We start from the raw sequence: 27,043 nt of genomic DNA, 5'->3' as shown, positions 1-27,043 counted from the left end.
ATACCTTTTAGAAAGACCTCTTGATCTTCTACCGTATTCCCACTACAACAAAAACCTTCATAGACATCGATTTTCCACCGGTGTCTATTTCATTTTCGACTGATGTCTATGAAGCCGATGTTAAAAGTTTGCCATTTTAGACATCGGGTTAAAACCGATGTAGTATCACTTAACGACACCGGTCTTCGAATCGGTTATTAACTGGTGTAGTATCACTTAACGACACCGTTTCATCAACGGTGTAAAACCGATGTAATATTGTATGTTAATAACACCAGTTTTGGCAGCGGTAAATGACCGATGTAATATTAGTTAATAACACCGGTTTTACAGCGGTGGAAAACCGATGTAATATGTATATTTTTTACAGCACAAATTTGATTTCCGAAACAATGAAAAACTGACAATAACAAAAAAAAAATACAAATATTTACAAATTATACAAATATTCTTCATTCAATAATATCCATAAAATACACAAATATTCACAAATTATATAAATAATCTTCTTACAACAATATCCATAAAATACTCAAACATTCTTTTTACATCAAAAGCTAGCTAATAGATATCAAAATCAAGGTAGAACATTCTTTTAACACATCAAGGTAGAACCACACTTCAAATGTAATCTAGCATGCATTCAGCCCACTCGAACCGCACTTCTACTTGAGATTTGTAAACTGTAAAAACACATAAATCCACCATATGTCAAATAACTAAAACAAATGTGTACATGTATCAAATAAAATAGAATATTGAGTTTTTAAAGGCTGCTGTGGAAGATAACGAATATAACATAGAATCTAAAACTTTCATATATGACACTTAGTATATGTTGCTTAGAATATAACATAGATAATTTGCTCCTTCTAATTCAAGTGTACAGATTGATAAGAACCGACAGCATCATACAACAAATTACTAGGCATGATAATGGTTGAACAAAGAAATATGACTACACAACAAATCCAGTGAAGGAAGCATAGAAGAACAAAGCTACCTCTGATGAAGAGATTTACTATTTATTGTACTACCTCTGATGTCATCTTGGTATCCTGAATATCCTGCACTAAGCCCCTTATTTTCTGTGATTTCTGCTACCAACCAGAAGAACTTCATTGTGATTTCTGTGATTTATTGTACTATTTATTGTACTACCTCTGATGCCATCTTGTTCCCTCTATTGACAAGACCATCAGTAGCAGTCTGCGAAGAACTTCATTGTAACAGGCTATCGCTTCTGCATAATTTCCCTGGTGTAATACAAGAGAACTATCAATTTCCAACTAGGGGCAAAGACAGCAAAGAAGATGATAGACAAATTATATGACTTTCTTCCATTAAATGAGGCAATATGCAGTAACTCTCAAACTAGCAATGAAAAAGGCAGATATAGTACTCTACCTGTTGCTTGTATATAATAGCCAAGTTGTTGAAGGGCGTAGATATCCCTGTTGTAACTGCTAAAGTTGCCTTATAGAATGATGCAGCAACACTCATCATGTTGCTGCATGAAGAGAAGTTTCATTAAGAAACAAAAATAAAGTATTCGCATAGTTGTCATCAAACATTTCTAAAGCTTACCAATCCATGTATATGTTGCCAAGGCTTGACAATGCTTGTGGATGGTTAGGTTGTAAAGCAAAGGATAACTTGGGAAAAATTATTAAAATGAAGTTATTCAACAAGGAAAAAAAACTTAAGAGAATAAAAATATCCAAATTAAAAAGTCACCCTATAATGTCCAGCGTCTTTGAGAGCATTCCCCTTTTAATGTGCAAGAAAGTCGATCATTAACTAACCTGGCTCACCATCAAGAAGGATACCACATTTTGACATATTAGACCATTATCAACTTACCAGATTATTGTAAGCTTCAATAAAGATAGAATCACAGTTGATAGCTTGCTTGTAATGCAGAATTGCCATGTCAAGTTGACTTTGTTCATAATAGATGCCAACAAGGTTTCCTGCGTCCAGATATCCCCAATGCATAGTTGACATAATAAGCTCTCTTCAGAGCATAGTTTGCAGCAAAATTATCCACAAAATCAAAAAGAGATTAACAGTCCAGTGAAAAAATTAGGACTTATTGGATCATGTAGCATATTTCAATTAACCTCTATAATTCCACCAGGGGAAGGCATTTATAGAAAGGCTTCATTTGCACAAAAGATAACTGTGACAGCAAAATTGTTGTATGGTCCAGGCAGGCTCAAATTGACAAATGATGAAGTTATGCTAGCTTATAAATTTAACTGCCACTTGGCCATGTTCTAGTTTATAAATTTAACTAGCACCTGGCAGATTAACATTGCCAAGTGCCAATAAGTAAAAGAATCGACACTGTCGAGATCATTTTATTTTTCTGTGCTGCAGTGCTATCGACACTTTTCCTAGAGTACCATGCCAGCACATGTAGTAACTGCTAATTGTTCAGGAACACCTAAGCATTGAGAAACATCCAAGAACACGGAAATGAAGAGTCGTAGGAAAAAGGACAATGGTAGTATAGAATGGAGGACGAGTGAGGATGGGAAAAGGTCCTCAACCAGAATGTATCAAATAAGGGGGAAGTCATTAATAGCAAACATATCCAGAAGGTATTCTGTGTGACGACCCCTTTCAGAACAACAATCAAGAATATTCTCATGCAGTGTTGGGATAAATGTTTATCGGATAATATTATTACCTTGATAACCACCATGACCTCAACATGAACCACTAAGGCCAGCTTTATCTGGGAAATTAGAAGTGAACTAAACTAGAGATAAAAAATGGTTTAAGTTCTCAGCATAATCACAAACAAAACTTTTCCTCCTTGCAAGTGCCTTCACTTATCTAATAGATTAAACATTTTTCCCTCAACCAAAATTCAGTTAAAGAAAATAAGAATGACAGATTGGTAAAAAATTTCTCCAGCATAGGAGAGGGCTTTTACTTTGTCCTTCATAACAAGCAACTGAGATTTGTTTATGATGCCCCTGCCAAAAATACATAAGAAACCAATCTACTTATCCTGTCTGGTCTCCAAGAAACAATCTATAAATTTTCCACTGCAAATAAACATTCCATAAGCAAATTAAGAGTAGCTAGGAAAAGAAATTATCTTATTTCATGTAACTAGAATAGTTTGGACTAACCATATGCCATCGCGTAAGTTGGGCGTGCCTGTATAGCATGCTGATAGCATAAAATAGCATCTTGAGGCATTCTCAATGACTGGAAAAGTAAATAAAAAGACCATTAATGGCTATCTCCAACACCAGAATATAAGATTGTTTGACCAACTCCCAAGGACTTACCTTGTAAACTTAATCTTCTCATTCCAGACACTCAGAGATCAAAATATTCAAATTAGACATGAAAACAATCTCAATAAGTGCATTGCCAATAGTTCTTAAAATATTACCAAGGAGGAGAAAATAAGGAAAACATTCTTACGAAGTGTTCTTTTGTTTTAGCAAACTAACTTAGCGAAATGCAAGGAACAAAATGTTAAGTAAACAATGAATTGTGAGATAAATTCTTTCCTTAGAACAACATTAACGGCAATACGCGAACTATTTTAGAAGACAACACTAGCATAGATAGTTCCACGTCTGCACCACATTGTTAGCAACACAAAATAATCAGATAAAGACAGTATCAGTGGAAGAAATGTTATGTTAATTATCTATTCTGAACCTAATCATAGGATTAAATCAATGTGCCCACATCCGTACCTACACAGAAACTTCAACTGGTCCAAGCTTTTCTAATTAGAAAGAAGACACTTCATCAAAGGGGGAAAAAATCAGCAAGCAGTAGAAGATGAGGATGATTTGGACCTGCGAAGCTCTTCTTGGCGATAAACAACCTGCATTACCAATGAATGAGTTTTAAGCATCTGAAAGTTATTTATTCCCTCTTTAACTTGTTAAATAGATATTAGATCAAAGTGCAAGTTGTTTGAATAAATCAACATTTGCGGACTTACCATCATCCTCAACCATAGGATGATAAGGTGTTTTAGGTTCAGTTATTTTCTGCCTCACTGGTTTATTGGCTTCAATTTCATACAAGTTGTCTTCATTCCATCTCACTTGAGGCCTACTAAAAGATATACATAATATGCAACTCTTAAGGTTTATATTATCCAACATGGAGAAATACATAAGTCAGTTTCAGGGAAAAAAAAAGTGACACCTAACCATTTTTTTTTAAAAAAAAATCTGCAGAATTTCTAAATTCTGAATCTAGTCATATGTAAAATCAATTTTTCTATGAATGATCACTTAGTCAAATTCCTTCTAAAACAGACAAGCATCCTCTGTACAAATAAAAGAAAAGCTAAAAGGTCCTGAACTATGGAATTTGTGAATTTTCAGGCCAGTTGCAATAGCGTCAACTAATTTACGAAAACAATTTTTTGAAATTTTGTTTAAACAGACAACATCTAGCAAGGCCAAGACAAAAGAAAAGGTAAATATCACGCATTACTAGTACTAACCTCATTGTCCAAAATAACAGATCTTAGCTACCAGTGAAATTCCTGATTATGTTTTTCCTGTGTATAGAAATACACATGATAAAAGTGTTAACTTCGAACACAATTTAGCAGCAAAAAACTGAATATTTACAGATAGCACAAGCTTAAATTCTAAACCATTTGTTCAGGAATGCATATAGGGAGGTACAAATACAATGATGATTTCATCAGGGGGAAAAAAATTGAAGCACACTTCTCCAAAAAGAAATGGCAATACAATATATAGATAGCAGACAATAAATAATCAAACAAAGTTCACAAACTTCTAGAGGTAAATTGGAACATACTAGTAACACAGAAATGAAGCATATTATAATTCAATTATAATCAATTTAAATATGTTTGATGGTGTTAGTCAATAGTTCCCCCGAATTATTTGATCTAGGACAACACCAACTTGTGCCACTATGGTAAATGCCAACATCCTCCGCATCTACACATCTGACGGGAGTAGAATGGAAGGGGCTCCCAAAATCTGAGCATTCACTAGCTTTAACTCAGAGCAAACAATATGAAGGCACATAATAGTGAAGACCTTGTCAGAACTATTCTAAATGACCTTGACAATTGAAGTGATTTATAAAATACTACAGTCAACTCAAAAATCTAAAGTCAACCAATGTGAGTAACTATCCCAATGTCTTATCTTAATTGGAAGAGATCGCCGATTACATCATGAACCACAAACCAAACTCAAACTATTGCAGCACGCAAAGCATAGTTCTTTCCTTTCAATTTCTTCATAGTAATAGTAATGGACACAACGGGGCTTGAAAGATCAGTAATAGCGGACATTAAGGAGGTAGTCAAAGAGTTTGACTTTTTACCTTGTATCAGTAAGGTTCACATCATAGATTAACCTCATATCAGTAAGGTTCAATACAGTTATCAGTCACATAACATCTATGCATACACTAATATATTTTTGTTAACCATGGATATACTTGCACTTCCAATCCTCTGGATAAAGTTAGCTTCTTTCAATGGCGAGTTAGTAGTTGCACAATATGCAAATAAATCAAACTAAATTAATATAACAAATCTCTTGAACACTTCCATGGTTTGTGTAATCACATAACTGAGTAACAAACACTCTTCATGGTTTACTATACAACTTACGAAGAAGACTTAATGAGAGTTCCTTCAAGAAAAACTGGATAGAAGTGGGATCAAAAAGGTTTCAATACTCTTCATTTCAAAGATGCTATAACTAGATTGAATGCACAGGCAAATAAGTAAAATACAGATTACAAGCAAGAAATCAGCATTATCTCTTTATGAATTAGAACTAATTACTTCTTTATAGTCGTCCATAACACATTTCTAGGAAGGTACTAAAAACAACAATAAAAACCCCCTAATCTTTGGATTGAAAATTAAAAAAAAGGAAGTGTGACTAAGTATAGGAAGCCATAATGCTAATAGATTAAACGAGCTTCAACTGAAGGATTACAAGACCAATTCAGCAAGAAAGTTCATGCCTTTTAGAATTATCCACGGATGAAAGAGAATTAATCCATGGGTTTAAAAAGAAACAATTTTTTTGATTCCATATGAGGCACAAACACGAAGAACCAGCCAAACCAGAAATCTACCCAGATTAATTTAGCCATTTTGTTTCTTGCCAAAAAAATAAAAATAAAATAATCAACCAAATAACTTTGTTCCAGCACATGAATCCAAACAAAACCCAACCATTAGTGATTCCCTAAGGAAACAAAAGACAATTACGCAAGAATCCAATAAAGAAAAGAGGGGAAATTACCAGAGCGACGATGAAGATTCAACGCAGGATCAGGATGGCTTGCTGCTGGATGGTAATGGTGGTACTATTTTTTCCCAACCAGGATTTGGACCGCGGCACTTCTGCTAGGGCTCGCGGAGAGGGTCGTGGCTCGCGACGAGGAAGGTGTCTGGCCGCTGCTGCTTGGGCTTCCGGTGAGGAGACTGCTCGCGGAGAGGAAGGTGGCTCGCGGAGAGGAATAGGGTTCGTGGAGAGCTCTAGCTCGCGGATGCTCGCGGCGAGGAAGGTGCGGTGGCTCGCGGCGAGGAAGGTGGCTGGTCGCGAAGAGGAGCTCGCTCGTGGAGAGGGCGGTGGCTCGCGGAGAGGAGCTCGCTCGCGGAGAGGAAGGTGGCTAGGGCTCGCGGAGAGGAGCTCGCTCGCGGGCGGTGCTTTTTTTGATGCGACGCGGCTTTTTTTTTTCTTCTTCCGCGGACTGGACCAACAAAAAAAAACAAGCGAGACTGCGAGCAACGTGGTCGAGGTTTCACAATGCGGACGGAGAAGCAAGGGCGTCGATCTAGGAAGGAGAAGAGGCAGATGAGGTTGAGAGAGATGGTCGAAGGTTTAGGTTTAGGTTTAGACGAGAGAGATGGTCGCGTGAGGAAGGGGCGCAATATAGATTTAGGTTTGGAGGGAACTTCACAGTGTTGCAAATTTTGGTTGTGGGAATATTAAAATATTTTATTTTGGTTCATTAACACCGGATTTTAAAAACCGCAGTTAAAATCGGTGTCTATTAATGAAAAAAAAAGGCGCTCATAGACATCGCCTAAAAAACCGATGTCTATGAGTTAAAATCTGCGCTCATAGACACCGGTTTTTGAAAAAATCGGTGTAAAATACTCAAAGACATCGGTTTTTGCTTAAAACTGTTGTTGTTCCACTGATGTCTATGAGGGTTTTTGTTATAGTGTCCTCTTCTAACCTCGGACGTTGTGTGGGCAACGATCTTACGAGATGAGAACCACCTAGGCACCTTCTTCCTTCTTCCTTCAAGTTTCGGCCAAGCACAAGAACTTTCAAAGGATGAAGAATTTTCCACCAACCAAGCTCCAAGGGATGCATGCTTTCTCTCCTTCTTCTCCTTCCTTGATCCGGCCACATCCTCCAAGCTCCAAGAGATGATAGATTTCGGCCACAACAAGAGGAGAGAAGAGAAAGGGAAGGGCCGACCACCACACCAAGGAAAAGAGGGAGAAAAATAGAATAGAGTCCTTAGCCTTGAAGCCTCCTCTACCCCCTCTTTTATAATCCTTGGTCTTGACAAATAAGGAAGATTTAATAAAAACTTCCTTAATTCTTTTGCCATTGAAAAGGAAAATTTATTTAATTAAAAATAAATTTTCTTTTCAATTTGTAATGGCCGACCACCACATAAATTCTCCAAGCAAATAAAATTTTAAACAAAAATTAAAACTTCCTTATTTGCTTCCGGAAATTTATAAAAAATTTGTCCAATAATTTTTATCCCTTCATGATTGGTTTATAAAAAGGAAATTTAATAAATTAAAATCTTTCTTTTAAACATGTGGATAAAAAGAAAGTTATCTCTATAAATTAAAAACTCTTTTAATCTACAAATAAGGAAAGATATCAAATCTTTTCTTAATCTTTTGTAGAAACTTATAAAAGAGAATATTTAATTTTAAACTCTCTTTTAAATCATGAACATATTTAAAAAAGGAAAGTTTTCTTAAAATTTAAAATCCACCTTTTAATCAACAAATAAGGAAAGATTTCAAAATTTTAAACTCTCTTTTAAATATGTGGATGATTTACAAATAAGGAAAGTTTTTACTAAAAATTAAAACCATCCTTTTAATCTACAAATAAGGAAAAAGATTAATCTCTTCTCTTAATCTTTTGTAGAAAGCTATAAAAGGAAATTTTAATTTTTTAAACTCTCTTTTAAAATCATGATATCCACATAAGAACTAATTTTAATAAAAATCCTTTTTAATATTCTAGTGGCCGGCCACCGAATCTTGGGACCCAAGCTTTGGCCGGCCACCTACATGACTCATCCACTTGATCTTGGCCGGCCCTAGCTTGGGTTCCAAGCTAGCTTGGCCGGCCCCTTGGATGGGTAAGAAGGTGGGTATGCGGTGGGTATAAATCTTTATATACTAGAGGCTACGATAGGGACCGAGAGGAGGAATTGGTTTTGGTCTCCCGATGAAATTAAGCATCCCGTGTTCGCCCCGAACACACAACTTAATTTCATCAATAATAATTCATTCCACTAAAGAACTATTATTGAACTACCGCACCAATCCCAAATTACATTTTGGGCTCCTTCTTATTATGAGTGTGTTAGTCTCCCTGTGTTTAAGATAACAAATGTCCACTAATTAAGTAAGTTATTGACAACTCACTTAATTAATATCTAGCTCCAAGAGTAGAACCACTCAACTTCATCGTCATGTCGGACTAAGTCCACCTGCAGGGTTTAACATGACAATCCTTATGAGCTCCTCTTGGGGACATTCTCAACCTAGATTACTAGGACACAATTTCCTTCTATAATCAACAACACACACTATAAGTGATATCATTTCCCAACTTATCGGGCTTATTGATTCATCGAACTAAATCTCACCCATTGATAAATTAAAGAAATAAATATCAAATATATGTGCTTGTTATTATATTAGGATTAAGAGCACACACTTCCATAATAACTGAGGTCTTTGTCCCTTTATAAAGTCAGTATAAAAGAAACGACCTCTAATGGTCCTACTCAATACACTCTTAGTGTACTAGTGTAATTATATAGTTAAGATAAACTAACACCTAATTACACTACGACCTTCCAATGGTTTGTTCCTTTCCATCATGGTCGTGAGCTACTATTTATAATTTATAAGGTACTGATAACATGATCTTCTGTGTGTGACGCCACACACCATGTTATCTACAATATAAATTAATTGAACAACTATATTTATCACAAATGTAGACATTTGACCAATGTGATTCTTATTTCTAGATAAATGTTTATACTAAAAGCTAGGCTTTTAGTATACACTTTAACATAGGGAGCAGCCTAGGCCGTCCACACGGGAGGAAGAAAATAGAAGCAACACATCCCGGGGCGAAATCAACATCATCTCCGGCGGACCGACCGGAGGTGACTCCAACAGAGCGAGGAAGGCGAGTGTCAGGCAACTCAAGATCCATGCGGTCGGCTATAGTCAAGAACGAGCGAGCGGGCCTGAAATCAGCTTCGGGCCCAGGGACCTTGAGGGAGTTGAAGTGCCACATGACGACGCCCTCATCATCAAAGCGGTAATAGCTAACTATACTATTCACCACATTTTCATCTATACAGGCAGCTCGGTCAACATTATATTCAAAGCGGCTTTCGACCAACTGCAAATTGATCGAGCTGAGCTGCTGCCCATGACAACCCCCCTCTACGGGTTTACGGGTAATGAAGTTCTACCGGTCGGACAGGTCCGACTGGCTATCTCGCTGGGAGAAGAGCTGCTCAGAAGGACGCGAACTGCCAACTTTGTTGTGGTCGACTCTCCCTCAGCATACAATGTTATCCTGGGGCGACCAATGCTCAGTGAGTTCCGAGTGGCCGTCTCCACCTTCTACCAGAAAATTAAGTTCCCTATTGAAGATAAAGTAGGAGAAGTGAGAGGAGACCAGCTGGCGGCTCGGCGATGCTACGTCGAAATGGTCCGAGCCGAAGCTAATTCCGCGCGAAAGACGCCACGGATCGAGGTGAACGCCATAACCGAAAAACCACCCTCTTTGGTTTATGAAGAAAAAGAGGAGGTGCAGATCCACCCGACTCGACCGGAGGCCACCACATTTATTGCGGCCGATCTGGAGGCAAGCCAGAAAAAGGAGGTGATCAAATGTCTCCAGAGAAACTGTGATGTCTTTGTTTGGTCGACGCATGAGCTGCCGGGAATTTCGCCAAGTATAGCACAGCATGAGCTTCACGTCCGACCGGACGCTCGGCCGATGAAGCAAAGGAAGAGAGACTTTAGCGCTGAACAAAACGCCATCATCCGAGCGGAGGTCGAGAAGCTCTTGGAGGCCGTCCATATAAGGGAAGTCCAGTTCCCGAGCTGGCTCGCAAATGTAGTGCTAGTCTCTAATCCGGGCAACAAGTGGAGGGTTTGCATCGATTTTCGGGATCTCAACAAAGCATGCCCAAAGGATTTCTACCCTCTGCCCCGGATTGATCAACTGGTGGACTCCACAGCCGGGTGCGAGCTGATATGCATGCTAGACGCCTATCAGGGCTACCATCAGGTGCCGCTCGCCCGAGAAGATCAAGAGAAGGTCAGCTTCGTCACAGGCAACGACACTTACTGTTACAATGTAATGTCGTTCGTACTGAAGAACGCGGGAGCAACCTACCAGCGCTTGATGAACAAAGTATTCAAGGAGCAGATCGGACGCAATTTAGAAGTGTACGTGGATGATATTCTCATCAAGTCCGTCCGAGCGGCTGATCTTTTTACGGACATGGAGGAAGTATGGAGTCAAGCTGAACCCTCAGAAATGTTTGTTCGGAGCAAAAGGTGGGTGTTTCTTGGGCTATACAGTGACCGAGCGGGGCATAGAGGCGAATCCCAGCAAGGTGAAAGCGTTGCAAGATATGCCGCCCCCAAGAAATCTGAGGGAAGTATAACGCCTGACCGGGCAGATAACTGCATTGTCAAGATCCTACGCAAAGCTACTAAGTTCCATTGGGACGAGGAATGCGATCGGGCGTTTGAAGAACTGAAGATATACCTGAACTCTTTGCCCGTGCTAGCCAAGCCAGCTGTAGGTGAGCCGCTTTGTATTTATTTATCTTCAACCGAGCAGGCAGTAGGCTCAGCATTAGTGTGGACGAGTGGAGAAGAACAACCCGTGTACTTCTTGAGCCATATTCTAAAAGATGCTGAATCTCGCTACACTAGGCTCGAGAAGCTGGCTTTTGCTTTAGTCCTTGCCGCTCGGAGACTTCGTCATTATTTCCTAGCACATACAATCATCGTCCGGACAAATAGCCCATTGGGAAGAGTGCTGCTGAACCCAGAAGCGTCCAGACGGCTCATCAAATGGACAACGGAGTTGAGTGAATTTGACATTCAGTATCAACCTCGTTCGGCGATAAAGGCGCAGTCCTTAGCAGATTTTGTTACCAAAGTGCAATAGCCCGAGCCCGAAGCTATGTGGAAAATATTTGTGGATGGATCGTCCACTCGGCTCGGGAGCGGGATTGGTGTGCTATTACTCTCTCCCCAAGAAGAACGGATGCACCTATCCGTCCGGCTGGACTACAAAGCCACAAATAATGAAGCGCAGTATGAGTCCCTCATAGCCGGTTTGCAGGCAGTCCGGCATGTAGGAGCCGGTCGGGTGACACTCCATTCAGACTCCCAGTTGGCCGCCCAGCAGCTCTCGGACACTTTTGAGATTAACAACGCTCGGCTCAAGCTCTACGCTGAGGCCTTCAAAAAGCTCAAGACCCACTTCAGAGAAGTCATTATCCAGAAGATACCCCGAGCAGAGAATCAGGCGGCAGATGAGTTAGCCAAGCTCGCAAGTTCAATATCACCGATCATCATCCAGCAGCCAATTGAGCAAGTATCCTTGGTGGCGCACATTGACCGGATGGAGGGTCTCGCATTCCCGAGCGATTGGAGGACAGCCATCACGGAGTTTTTGTGCTCGGGCGCGACACCGTCCGATCGGGAGGAAGCCCAGCTATTGAGGAGGAGAGCCGGTCGGTTCACACTCGTTGGAGACCAACTTTACAAAAAGGCTTTCTCCCGCCCACTTTTGAAGTGTGTGAGCTCGGAGGACGCGGAGTACATCCTCCAAGAAGTGCACCAAGGATCGTGTGGAGGACATCCGGGCGGACGATCGCTGGCTAGGAAGATCCTGCTGGCCGGGTACTTCTGGCCAACCCTGCAAGCAGACGCCGCTCGGACCGTCGCGACGTGCCTCTCCTGCCAGAAGTACCACAACGTCTCCCACCGACCATCGGAAGAGATGAAAGCATCTACAGTGTCCATTACGTTCGATCAATGGGGAATGGATATCGTAGGTCCGTTCCCTATGGCGACCGGTCAGCGGAAGTTTCTACTAGTGGCGGTCGACTACTTTTCCAAATTGGTGGAAGTCGAGCCACTAGCCAAGATCACCGAGCAGATAGTCAAAAGGTTTATCTGGCAGCATATAATCTGTCGGTTCGGCATTCCTCGCCGGCTTATATCTGATAACGGGTGACAGTTCGTCGGGAAGTAGCTCGAAGAATGGTGCAAAAGTTATGGCATTGAACAACACTTTACTTCCGTGGCGTATCCCCAGAGCAACGACCAAGCGGAAGTAACCAACAGAGAAATCCTCAGAATTCTTCGGGCTCGACTTGATCACATAGGAGGAAGTTGGGTGGACGAGCTGTCGGGCGTCCTATAGGCTATCCGCACGACCCCAAAGGAGGGAACGGGCGTCACGCCATTCCATTTAGTGTACGGAGGTGAAGTAGTTATCCCAATTGAAGTCGGCGTCGAGTCCGTCCGGATCCAGAACTATGATGATGACAATGCCGAGCGGAGGAACATGGAGTTGGACTTGATCGACGAGGAGCGAGCCAAGGCGTCCGTCCGGCTGATGGAATACCGGCAGAGAATGAAGCAGAACTACAACCGGCGCGTGATCCCTAGAGCATTCCAGGTCGGTGACCTAGTGTGGAAGAAAGTAAAGCCGGTCGGGGACATTGGCAAGCTGGAGGCTCCTTGGGCTGACCCCTTCAAAGTCATCGAAAAGCTCCGCTCGGGTGCTTATTATCTAGAGGATGAAGACGGACGACAACTGGATCGACCATGGAGCGCGAACCACCTCCAGCCTTACCGGGCGGGGCGAAAGGTGCGCCAATGCAATGTATGCTGTATAGTTTCCGTTCGGCTGTATATTTGAAATGCAGGAGTAAAAAATCGAAAAATTAGCACAAGTATAGGGCATCGTCAGCCGAATCGGAAGGCCGTCGAGCTCCGACGTTAAATATCGAGAGTCGCACCGGCGACTATAAACCCTCCGGTTGGAAGAACCGTCGAGCTCCGACATTAAATATCGAGAGTCGAACCGGCGACTATAAACCCTCCGGTCGGAAGACCGTCGAGCTCCGACGTTAAATATCGAGAGTCGAACCGGCAACTATAAACCCTCCAGTCGGAAGACCGTTGAGCTCCGACGTTAAAAATCGAGAGTCGCGCCGGCGACTATTAACCCTCCGGTCGGAAGAACCGTCGAGCTCCGACATTAAATATCGAGAGTCGCACCGGCGACTATAAACCCTCCGGTCGGAAGAGCCGTCGAGCTCCGACGTTAAATATCGAGAGTCGAACTGGCGACTATAAACCCTCCGGTCGGAAGACCGTCGAGCTCCGACGTTAAAAATCGAGAGTCGCGCCGGCGACTATAAACCCTCCGGTCGGAAGAACCGTCGAGCTCCGACGTTAAAAATCGAGAGTCGCGCCAGCGACTATAAACCCTCCGGTCAAAAGACCGTCGAGTTCCGACGTTAAAAATCGAGAGTCGCGCCGGCGACTATAAACCCTCCGGTCGGAAGAACCGTCGAGCTCAACGTTAAATATCGAGAGTTGAACTGGCGACTATTAACCCCCCGGCCGGAACGAAAGACGCTTGAAGATAAGCGGCAAGGGAAAGTAGTGACAAGTCGAATGTCACCTACGCCCGCTCGGGAGGCCTAGTTGGCCAAGTTGTGTGTCATAGGCTCCGACCAATCACCCACAAGCATGCAAAGTAAAAACGAAGTTGCACAAAGATAAATTTTTCATGGAAATTAGAGAAATCAAGGCTGAGCAGCCGAATTACAAAAAAGGGAAGTTTTTTGGCCGAATGGCCGAATCACATAAAGACTTCTACTCCAAAAAATCATAAAGGTCCTTAGGGATATTGCTGAGGAGCGCCGTATAGTCTTGGGCCGAGATGCTGGCGGAGTCAGGGAGCTGACCCTTGGACTTCTGATAGTCCGTCATGGCGGTGACGGCCAGCTCAAAAGAAGTATACATCCGCTCGCATACTTTTTCGGAGAATTCGACCGAACGAATGTAATTTAGCCTCAAGGCGGCGACCCGGCCTGGCTCAGCCTCCTGGTATTCTTTGAGGGCCGCTCAGGAGGCGGCGGCGGCGGCCTGGTGTTCTTGCAAGGTAGCTTCAAGCTTCGTCACCTCATCCGATCGGGCCGCCTTCTCGCCGGCCAGTTGATCCATCAGCTCTTTGACTCGTTGCTCCAGGCCCCGAGCCTCGACGTTCTTCTTCTCCAGGTCGGCGATGGCCGTCTTCTTCCGGTCGGTGGCGAGACTTATCTTCCGATCGAGCGTCTTCACCTGTCTTTCAAGTTCTCCCAGAGTGTGGGCTTGGTCGGCTATCTTCTTTTGCTCAGCCGCCAACAGAGCTTGGGTCTTCTTGAGCTCTTTCTACAGCTCGGCGTAGGAAGGACCCTGAGAGGGCACCCCGCCCGAGCTCCTTAGCCTCTTTAGCTCCTCGTCCACCATGGCCAGGCGATTGGAGACAGCGATCTCCTCCACCCATCTCTGACATAAGCAAGATTGTTAATAGCTGATCGGAAAGAATGTGGAAAGGACTTGATAAAACACGCTTACCCCAGTGGCCTGCTGCATATGGCTATTGGCCAGGTTGCTGAGTGGAATCATCGTGACACGTGCCCGAGCGTCGGTCCACATCTCCGCTAGTGGACCCTTCATGGTGATCATGTGCTCGGGCGCGGTGGGCCGATCGGACTCGGGCATCAACTCTTCGGTGGGGAGATGCAGGGAGACCCTGATGGTACGATGCCGACCCGGAGTCGTCTGGGCGGAAGCTGGGGAAGGATCGGAGGCTGGCGCAGAAAACTGAGACAAAATGGCCGAACGTTGGACTCAGCGGGGAGAGGGCGGAAGAGCGCTGACAGGTATAGCCTCGAGAGGATCCGCGGACGCGCCTAGTTGGGATGGGGTCCGATCGGAAGAGATCGCCTCAACCGCTGGGGCTTTACCGCGAGAATTGGCGGTGGTCCGCTCAGACGGCTGGACCGCGGAAGTAGCCGATCGAAGTGGTGTCTCCGCTCGGCGCCTCTTTTGTCGAAGAGGGCACTCTTCCTCCTGAGCGGAGCCTCCCTCCCGGACGGAAGGCCCTCGGCTAGAAGTTATGCCAACCGCCGGCTTCGGGAGAGAAGCCTGAGCGGCCGAATCCCCCGCATTCGTGTCGCTCTCTCCTTCATTAGAGCCGACCGGGGTGATGCCCAGTTGCTCCATCTCCTTGGCGGCTGCGGCCTCAAGCGCCGCCGCTTTCCTCTTCAAAATTCCGGCCATCACGGACTCCATCACAATGTCCGCTGCAAAGGAAAAAGGAGAAAATCAGTTAGCAATCAAGGCAAATGCACAAGTAAAAGTCTTACTGAAGTCGCTCGGGAGGGGAGTCCGGATCGGACTCAGGCCAAATATGTACATCACCCCTTCAGGCAAGAACTTGTTAATGTCAAACTTCAGACCGGCTAGCATGTTGGCAGCGTGAAGATAGTCCGGTCGGGTCTTGAATCTCTTTAGCTCAGGGGAGATTGGCGGTCCGACCTGCCACTGGGTTCGGAAAATGGCCCGCTCGGGGAGACGAAGATAGAAGTAGTACTCTTTCCAATGTTTATTGGAAGTGGGCAGTTTATTAAAGAAGACTAAACTGGGCCGAGCCTGGAACATGTAAGTACCCAGCTCGGACTGTTTAGGATAATAAAAATAATAGAAGACCTCCGGTCGGAGGGGAATGTTGTGGATTTTGAACAAGACAACAACGCCGCATAGAAGGCGGAAGGTGTTAGGGACTAAGCTTCCGAACGGAATGTCGAAAAAATTACAAACTTCTACGATAAAGGGATGGATTGGAAAGCGCAGACCGACTATAAACTGGTCGCGAAAAACACAGAAAGCCTCGCGCGGCGGTTTATGTGGCCGAGCGGAGGGGGAGGGTAAGATAAGTTCAAAATCAGAGGGGATGTCAAAAGTGTCCATCAGAATATCGGCGTCGCGCCGATCGAAGCGCGACTCCATGGTAGTATACCACGGGCCGAGAGCTTGGTCTTGAGGCTGAGAGGAACTAGCCATTGTCCGAACGGACGAAACCACAAAAGGCGAGGAAAGGCAAACGATAGAAGGAAGAAGATGACAAACAATACAGTGACCAGAAAGCGAGAACTCGAAAAAAATACGAGGATAACAGAGAAGGGGTGAGGACCTTACAAAGAAGCAGACGAAGATCGAAGGAAGAGTGTGAGAGGTCGCCGGAAGAAGCAGCAACAAGATCACCGGAGCAGGAACGGCAAGGAAAGCTTCTGGGCACGCGAAAGCACAAATGCGGCGAGGAGGGGGAGAAGGTGAAGGCTTTATAGGGTTGAGCCCGAGCGGCCTCCACCGTCAGATGCAGGTTACGGGAACCGAAGCACACATCGGGCCGTCCATTTCAAACTGCCTCGGTCTCGTCGCCCGCGACGCCGCCGCCGCCGTACGATGACGGCAACAGCGCCACGTGGCATTCGACCACTGGATAGCATTTAATGAGTGCCTTCACGAGGCGCAGAGCGCATGCCCGGCCTTAATGTCAAAGATTGGCGCAAATTTCAAAAAGATCCGAGGAATGTCGGCGTTGACTGAGGTGATAGCTACCCCCGTGGGGGTCGAGCGGAGGATAGTTTCACAGAGACGCCGCTCGGCGTAACTGGCAGTCCAGTCAGTCGGACTAATCGCCTCCTTCGACTAGACTTGGATAGGAGGCAAGTGATCCGGCGGTAAGGACAGGGGACCCCCTTTGAGGGGAGTCAACGCCACGTGGAGGTCAAAAGTCAAACGACAAATCGGAGAAGAGTAGGGTCAACCGGCCGAACGGGTCCAAGCGGAATCAAAGACAACCCGACGAGGAGTCGGGTTTCCGACGCTCATGGTGAACAAGGTCGCCGAGCCGAGCGGGTAGCCCGCTCGGCAGAGGCATAAAACAGCATTGCTGTGAAGGAACAGTCTCAACCGAGCACGCGACCGGGAATCCTCCCGGTCGGACCAATACCTGTGCCCGGTCGGACGATTGGAGACTGCCGAGCGGCTGGACACTCGGCGTGGGGAAAAAGAAGACAAGGGCAATGGGACATTGGGGAACATCTTCTGACAACAGGCATGTTCAACGATCAAGCTATACGCAGAATCTTACGACAGAAGGTTCTGCCATCCCATCAGAGAGGTGCTCGGACTGTAGCAGTATAGTGTCAGACATGCTCCTTTGGCAAGCCCATACTAAGGTATGGTAAAGGACACGTGTATGCCTCGGTAGGCGTGCATACGCCTCCCCACAGCTCTATATAAGAGCCCTCAGACTTCGACGGAGGTACGCGATCTCTCATCTTTGGAGCCACTTCATAGTTTCCTCTAGCCTGACTTGAGCGTCGGAGGGTCGTCGCTGGGAACCCCTTCCCGACCCGACTTCCTTGCAGGTTCGCCGGAGATCCATACGGCAGGTCGGAGGTCCACGCCATCAGTTCGGAGAGTGTCACGTGCCCAGCATCCATCGATTAAGCGTTCGGACAGGATCAAATATATTAATAACTACTCAATTCACTTAATCTAAAATTAATTTAACTAAATCAGAATACTCTTAAAATTAATTTAAATATAACTCGAGATTAATTTAAAATTTTAATTCAAAATTTAGAAATATTTAATTAATCCCTAATTAATTAATGAATTTTTAAGCAATGTTATTTTAATAAATTAATCAAACTTAATTAAAAATTATTTATTAATTTTGGATTATCCAAGTTAAAATTTTAATCTAAAATTAATTAAACATCAAATTATTTCTATCTTTGATAAATCAGGTTAAACATCTCTCTAAAAACATAATTTACCATGTTTGAAAATGTAGAAAATTAAGATGCTAGTAAAAGTAAAATTTTCAACATTAATTCATGATTAAGTGCAATTAGTTGTATAGTTTTCAAAAATATACAATTTTGATTATTGGTCAACAACTACGTTTGGTTGGGTGTAATGTAATCTTTCTTGTAATGTAATGTAATCTTGATTACATTACTACGTTTGGTAATGTAATGTATGTAATCTTTGATTACAAGGATAATTATATTCTTTTGTTTGGTGTCCATTATTTTTTATAAAGAATGTAATTTGTATTATTAATAAATGACAAAAATATCCTGCAACCGCTACCGATGGCCGCCACACCTCTGCCGAAGTTTGCGGCAACCAACAGTTGTCGCCTCCTCCACCAGCAGTCGCCACCGGCAACTGGCGACGGCGACGATCGCCGGCAGCGGCCGACGGTGGTCCCCGGCGGCGACCGACGGTCGCCGGTGGCGGCGGCGGGCGGTGGCGGTGGTGGGCGGTGGTCGCCGGCGGCGGGCGGTGGTCGCCGGCGGCCGGCGACCGGCGGTGTAACGACCCGCCTCCTACTGACTAGGCCGTGAGGCCGATCGTTAGGTAATGCTGTGCTAAATTACTATTGCGGAAATCTGGATTGATTAAAATTTTACTAAGCTGATTACTGTAAAATCTGAACTTAATATTCTAGGTGTACCTAGGAGTTGTACACATGCTAGGGAAGATAATCTATGCCTCCCGGATGTCCTGCTAGCTGTAATCAGGCATTTCAGTCGATCCATGAATCGATTGGACTGTCGGATCGATCCCGTGATCGATCCAGCTTGATACTGGCACGGAAGAAGGCTCTGGATCGATCGGCTGACCGATCTACAAGCTATCACCATACATGCGGCGGATCGGTCTGGCGATCCAGAGGCACGATCGATCGGTAGACCGATCCGATGCTCTTGATAGGTCGGTGGACCGTCGGTGAGCTTGATGCTCTGACCGGCGCATGGGTCGGTTGGTGACCGATCCACAACGGATGCCAACTCTGTTGCAATTGGATCGGTCGGTGGCCGATCCGGTAACACAACAAACTACGATCGGTGCGGCCGATGCAGGTTCCGATCTCACCACGAAACTCGATTTGACACTCTGCGTGCAAAACCTCACACAACAATTCTAAAATCAATTGGAATATATTCTAGTAACTATTAACCAGCATTCTAACATAATTACTAACAAACTAAATAAATCTCTCATGGTTTAAACATTCTAAGGTCTAAAAAAAAATGCATGGAAGAAGAAATACTAAGAATTCAACTATTTAAGCTTGCTAAAACCCTGAGAATCTTTTATTCCAGTTCCTGCCACACACACCATCTTTGCATTGAACTCCAACTTCCTCTGCTAGTCCATTTTCCCTTTACCTTTATTTGCAGTATAAGGAAAGTAGAATCTGTAAGCTTAAAGCTTAGTAAGAAACCAACTACCTCACTAAAACATGCAACGATGCAAACATGCTTTTAAAGAATGCTATTTGAAAACATGTACTGGCATGACATACTATGGTTGCAAGCATAAACTGAAATAACTGAACATGTAAGCTGAAACATGGCATAGCAAGCTAATAACATAGAACAATAATATAGAACTAAGCTAACTGAAGCTAACCTGAAGCTGAAATCAAACTCAACTAACATAACTGATTTTATGAGTTTTGAAAACTAATAGCATAGTAGATCAAAATAATAATCATGTGCTGTTGGGCCCGGCAACTGTACTTACTGTGCGCGCATCCCTAACTAAACCCGGGTTTGCAAGTCCCAAATTTAGTAGGGTTTACTAGGTTATCTGAACCTAGGGACGACTGTGGGAGTCCAACCCAATGGATATCTAATCCGGTACAGTGCCAACTGAAAAGTAAAATACTGAATATAGCTAAACTGTTCTAAATTGCTGTTTCTAGGTTATCTGAACCTAGAGCTAGGTTGTCTGAACCCAGAGGCGACTGTGGGAGCCCACCCATTGGACCGTAGTCCCATATAAGCTAGAATAAACTGATTTACTGATTTAGATGCTTCTAATGCATTCAACTGAGCTGTTAAAATGCCTAGTTTGCATTTTTACTTAACTAGCTATTTTATCGAACACTTAGTGTGCCCCAACTCTCCTCTCTATTAGGGAGACCACTTCTAGGCACCCGACAACGTCTAGAAACCCCCACTGAAGAGGGATTACGTGTCCGACCCATCTAGAAGTGCTCACTAAATCCCTAAACCTGCGAGGAGGATCAATTTCACGCTAAGCGTCGATAAATATCTGCGTATAGCTAACTAATGCGTAGAAAACCCAAACGGAGCTACTTATACTGTAGGTGAGGGGTTTCTTACCTCGTACGCTAATTTCCTTACAATTCTATTCGCTAGAATTCCGGTGGAGACGACTTCTCGACGATCTTCTCGCGTCTAAGCGTTCCCTACGCGAAGGAGAGCGTCCTCGTGCCGGAGTTATTGCCGGAAGATGTCCTTGGGGCCCTAGGGAGAGAACCCTAGGTCTTCCTTGTGGTTGGTGCCGAGAGAAGGAGAGAAGAAGGGTGTTCGGCGTGAGGGTTTGGAGGGGAGGAGTTTGCTGAACCAAATTCTAAAATAAACCAAACCCAACCTAACTCTTCTATTTATACTAAGTGGATAATTGAACCAAACTCTAATATAAATATAATTGATTCCTCTTTCTTTCAGCACGACCCTGCTGGGTTCACCGGTTACTAAGGCTAACTAAAAGTTATCGAATCTGAGAGGTTCCGGGTTCGATTTCCGCCTAAGCTATTTTGCGGTTCTAATTATTTTTGCTGCCTCCGCTACTCGGAAAATTCCGGAAAAATATCTAAACATTCCAGAAAAATCATAGAATATTTATAATATAGTTTTGAGAATTTTCGGGCGTTACAATCTCCCATACCTTATAAAAAGTTCGTCCTCAAACTTAGAATAACTCTGGGTATTTCTGTCTCATGCTGGCCTCTGTCTCCCAAGTTGTCTCTTCTGCTGTGTGACTGTGCCAAATGACTTGGACTAATGGTACTTCCTTGTTCCGCAATTTCTTAACTGCTCGGTCTACTATCTGAATAGGCCGACTGTCATAGCTGAGGTCTTCGCGGATTTGTACCGACTGGGGCTCAATCACTTGGGTGGCATCTGGGGTATGCTTCTTCAGCATAGAGACATGAAATACGTTATGGACAGCTGACATTTCCTGGGGTAGCTCTAGCTCATATGCTACCTTGCCCACTTTCCTGCTGATAAGGTATGGTCCCACATATCTGGGACTTAGCTTGCCCTTTTTCCCAAAACGCATTACTCCCTTCATGGGAGCTACTCTGAGGAACACTGAATCCCCAACTGAAAACTCTAAAGGTCTGCGCGGTGGCTCTGAGCTGTCTCTATCCTCTGGCGGATCTGCTGTATAGCTGCTGTAGTATCTGCCACTAGATCTGTCTGAAGTTCTAGTTCTTTCTGTTCACCACTCTCATACCAGCAGATTGGAGATCTACACCTCCGCCCATAGAGAGCCTCATAAGGTGCCATACCGATAGTGGCCTGATAGCTGTTGTTGTATGCAAATTCTGCTAAACTCAGATATTTGCACCAACTTCCCTTGAAATCTAGGGCACATGCTCGGAGCATATCCTCGAGTACCTGATTTACTCGCTCCGTCTGTCCATCTGTCTGCGGATGGAAGGCTGTGCTAAACTTTTAACTTCGTGCCCAAAGCTGTCTGTACACACTCCCAGAAGTGTGACGTGAACCTGCTGTCTCTGTGTGAAATAATGGTTCGTGGGACTCCATGTAATCTAACGATCTCCATGAGATACAACTGAGCTAGCTGTTCCATGGAGTAGGATATCCTGATAGCTAAGAAGTGAGCTGATTTAGTCAATCTGTCGACTATTAACCAGATGGTATCAAAACCATTCATGGTTCTGGGTAATCCCACTATAAAATCCATAGAAATGTCTTCCCACTTCCATTCTGGGATCTGAATAGGCTGCAAAACTCCTCCTGGTCTCTGATATTCTGCCTTGACCCTCTGACAGGTCAGACAGGTGCTAACATATCCAGCGATGTCTCTTTTCATCCCAGGCCACCAAAAATGTTTCTTCAAGTCCTGATACATTTTGGTGGAGCCCGGGTGCATCGCATAGGGAGTCTTGTGAGCCTCATCTAAAATCTTTCTTCGTAGTTCCTCCTGATCTGGAACGCATAATCTGTCGCCAAAGTACAACACCCCGCTAGCAGACACTCTGAATTCTCCACTTTCTGATTCTGCTAATCCTTGCTTGATTTTCTGAATTTCAGGATCCTGCTCCTGAGCTGTCTGGAGATCACCAAGCAAGGTAGACTCTAATATCATAGTAGAGAGCTGTCCGACTATGAGGACGAGACCGAAATCTGAGATCTCCTTCTGTAGGGGCGGTGACATGGCTGCTAGAGATTATAGGGTAGCGTTGGACTTTCTGCTGAGGGCGTCTGCTACCCTATTCACTTTTCCTGGGTGGTAGAGGATATCTATGTCCTAGTCCTTGACCAGTTCTAGCCATCTGTGCTGTCGCATATTCAGATCCTTCTGAGTGAAGAAGTACTTCAGACTCTGATGATCTGTATACACTCTGCACTGAGCTCCATACAAGTAATGTCTCCAAATCTTGAGAGCAAACACCACTGCTGCAAGCTCAAGGTCATGAGTAGGATAGTTCTTCTCATAATCCTTAAGTTGTCTGGAGGCATAGGCAATCACCTTGCCATCTTGCATCAGCACTGCTCCTAGTCCCAACTTCGAGGCATCACTATATATGTCAAATCTATCTGCGTTCTTTGGTAGAGTCAGAATAGGTGCACTGGTCAATCTCCTTTTCAGCTCGCTGAAACTGTTCTCACAGTCCTCTGTCCACTGAAATTTTCTGTTCTTTCTGGTAAGAGCTGTCAGTGGGGAGGCTATCTTGGAGAAGTCCTATACGAATTTCCTGTAGTAACCTCTTATCTCACTGGAGTTCTTGGGTCTTTTCCAGTTGCTCACAGCTTCTATCTTACTGGGGTCTACCATGATACCATCCTTTGAGATGACGTGACCCAGGAAGGACACCTGATCTAGCCAAAATTCACATTTGGTGAACTTGGCGTACAGCTGATTCTGCTGAAGGGTCTGCAATACTATTTTCAGGTGCTCTGCGTGTGCTTCCTGAGTTCCTGAATAGATAAGAATGTCATCGATAAACACAATAACAAATTTATCTAGGTAATCCCTGAATACACTGTTCATGAGGTCCATGAAAGTAGCTGGAGCATTTGTCACGCCAAAGGGCATGACTACGAACTCATAATGTCCGTATCTAGTCCTGAATGCTGTCTTGGGTATGTCCCCTTCTTTAACCTTCACCTGATGATAACCTGATCTGAGGTCTATTTTAGAGAACACTGCTGCTCCCTTTAGCTGATTAAACAGGTCATCTATTCTGGGAAGAGGATACCTGTTCTTGATTGTGACTTGGTTCAGTGCCCGGTAGTCTATACATAGGCGCATGCTCCCGTCCTTCTTCTTCATGAACAATACAGGTGCTCCCCATGGTGAGTGACTAGGACGTATGAAGCCCTTGTCAAGCAGCTCCTGTAATTGCTCATGAAGTTCCTTCAATTCTGCTGGAGCCATGCGGTACGGCGCTTTGGAAATAGGATTGGTACCGGAAATGAGCTCTATCTCAAATGCAATCTCCCTGTCTGGTGCTAGGCCTGGTAACTCTTTAGGGAAAACTGCTGGGTAGTCACATACTACTCGGACCTCTGCTAGCTGTTGGTCCTTGTCCTGACTGGTACTGACTACGTGTGCTAAGAACCCCGTACATCCTGAATCCATCAACCTCTGTGCCTTCAGAGCTGAGAGAAACTTCTTGGCCTTTCTCCTTGGTTCCCCGATGTATTCAAACTGTGCTTCTGCTTCGGGTTGGAATATGACTTTCTGTTTTCGGCACTCTGTGGAAGCACCGTATTTGATCAGGAAGTCCATTCCAAAGATGACATCGTAGTCAGTCATATCTAGCACTATCAGATCACAAAAGAGTTCTCTGTCTGCTATAATAACTGATACTGCTCTGAGCCAGTGCGTAGATGCCATAATTTCTCCCGAAGGTAATGTAGTCAGAAACTGACTACTGAGTACCTCTGGAGGTATTGCTAACTTGTTTGCGAATGCCCTGGCTATATAAGAATGGGTTGCCCCCGTATCGAATAAGACAGTTGCTATTTGTTGAAAAATACTAATCTGACCTGTAACAACTGTCGAGGCATTTGCTACATCCTCTCTGGTGAGTGAGTAGATCCTCGCATTGGTCATAGCTGAGGGCTTCTAGCTGAGATGTGGACCATCTAAAGCGGCTGCCGATGTGGCGAGTGGTGGCCTCCGTCAATCGGTGTGGAGGAAGATCTGGTCTTGTTTGGGCCTTTGCTTAGCCATGTGCCTTCTTGTCCACATTCAAAGCATCCTCGTGTGCCCTTACGACAAACTCTAGGATGGAATTTCCCACAAGTAGCACACTTTGGATAAGCTGGGCGGTGGCCTCCTTTGGGTAACTCACGGCTTGCGCTTGTTTGCAGGTTCCCTTTCCGGTTGGGCGTGGCCTGTTTCGAGTGCTGAGCCTCCTTGACCTTTAGCTTACGAGAGGACTTGCTTTTTGCTTGATGCTATTACGGTAATGCTCATGATTGAAACCGCTCACTAATTCTTCTATGGTTTGTGGCCTATGAACGCCACCACCCGTTCATTGCTATTTCGCCTCAACATCTTGAGCATCAACCGGATCCTTCTCTGTACTGACTAGTTCAGGGCATAGACGAGCCAACTCGTTGAATTTCTTCACGGCTTCCTCAAGTGATAGGTTGCCCGAAACTCGGTGAACTCATCGTAGTGGCGGTTGGTGACCCCGTGAAAGAACTCCTCAAAGAATTCTTTCTCGAAGTATGCCCATGTCATCACTAGGCGCTTCGCTTTGATTCTCTCCCACCACATGCGTGCATCTCTGTAGGCGCACTTCACCTTCTCATGTTCTGCCAGTCCGAAGCTCCATCGTACTCTCCGGTGTTTTGAACTATGCCCGGGCATCCCATGGTTCCTGAGAAGTTCTCTAGTTTGACTCTACCTTTGGATCGATAGGCTTCTCCTTGTCTCATTCTGGGACTCTTTGATGTGGGTGGTGGAACCTCTAAGACCACTAGAGTCGTCGATTTGGTTCGGGGTGGTGGGGGTATTGCGATTAGCCACGAGGGTGGCTATCTCTGTTCTTTATTCAGAATACGAGCCACTAACTTGTAAGGTCCGGGAGGCAGGCGCCTCATCTTTGGGGCTCGATGGTGGTGTCCTTCTAGTTGGGCGTCCTCGTGCCATTTCTAAAGACATGGAGGATAGGACATGCATAACTAATACAATTATAATTGTATAACTATTGCTATCATGTTATATACTATCACATACTAACATGCATCAATTATTTATAAACATGAGCTATAACAAGAAAGCAAGAAACATAAATAAAGCAGAGGTATTCTTACTTGGAAGCTGCAGGTTCAATGCTGATGTGTGTGTAGGAAGTATGGAACACTGCTCTGATACCACTCTGTAACGACCCGCCTCCTACTGACTAGGCTGCGAGGCCGATCGTTACGTAATGCTGTGCTAAATTACTATTGCGGAAATCTGGATTGATTAAAATTTTACTAAACTGATTACTGTAAAATCTGAACTTAATATTCTAGGTGTACCTAGGAGTTGTACACATGCTAGGGAAGATAATCTATGCCTCCCGGATGTCCTGCTAGCTGTAATCAGGCATTTCAGTCGATCCATGAATCGATTGGACTGTCGGATCGATCTCGTGATCGATCCAGCTTGATACTGGAAGAGGCTGGGATCGGTCGGTGGACCGATCCACAAGCTATCCCGTCATGCGCGGTGGATCGGTCTGCGGCCGATCCGAGCACACGATCGATCGGTGAAGACCGATCGATTAACTCTTGATCGATCATTGCCCGTCGGTGAGCTTCGATGCTCTGTTCGCGCATGGGTCGGTCGGTGACCGATCCACAACGGATGCCAACTCTACATTGGCGGTTGGATCGGTTGGTGGCCGATCGGTAGCCTGACAAATTACGATCGGTGCGGGCCGATCAGGTTCGATCTCACCACGAAACTCTGATTTCAGCACTCTGGCGTGCCAAAACCTCACACAACAATTCTAAAATCAATTGAAATATATTCTAGTAACTATTAAACAGCATTCTAACATAATTACTAACAAACTAAATAAATCTCTCATGGTTTAAACATTCTAAGGTCTAAAAAAAAATGCATGAAAGAAGAAATACTAAGAATTCAACTATTTAAGCTGCTAAAACCCTGAGAATCTTTTATTCCAGTTCCTGCCACACACACCATCTTTGCATTGAACTCCAGCTTCCTCTGCTAGTCCATTTTCCCTTTACCTTTATCTGCAGTATAAGGAAAGTAGAATCTGTAAGCTTAAAGCTTAGTAAGAAACCAACTACCTCACTAAAACATGCAACGATGCAAACATGCTTTTAAAGAATGCTATTTGAAAACATGTACTGGCATGGCATACTATGGTTGCAAGCATAAACTGAAATAACTGAACATGTAAGCTGAAACATGGCATAGCAAGCTAATCACATAGAACAATAATAGAGAACTAAGCTAACTGAAGCTAACCTGAAGCTGAAATCAAACTCAACTAACATAACTGATTTTATGAGTTTTGAAAACTAATAG

The 27,043-nt window shown here is 44.2% G+C and overlaps 1 long non-coding RNA gene across 1 annotated transcript; it reads right to left on the bottom strand.

The window, feature by feature from the left end:
- Nucleotides 1–4,040: 4,040 nt before the first annotated feature.
- LOC121973405 lies at nt 4,041–6,340 on the bottom strand. The gene is made up of 3 exons (XR_006109586.1): nt 6,300–6,340; nt 4,496–4,552; nt 4,041–4,098 (listed from the first exon to the last, which is right to left on the bottom strand). It is a non-coding gene; the product is annotated as an uncharacterized LOC121973405 (long non-coding RNA).
- Between the last annotated feature and the right edge of the window lie 20,703 nt (nt 6,341–27,043).

The sequence above is a fragment of the Zingiber officinale genome, chromosome 4A (assembly GCF_018446385.1).
Source record: "Zingiber officinale cultivar Zhangliang chromosome 4A, Zo_v1.1, whole genome shotgun sequence".
NCBI classification, from domain to species: Eukaryota; Viridiplantae; Streptophyta; class Magnoliopsida; order Zingiberales; family Zingiberaceae; genus Zingiber; species Zingiber officinale.
Note: the sequence above shows the minus strand (reverse complement) of the source record. Positions and strands in the feature narration are given on the sequence as shown.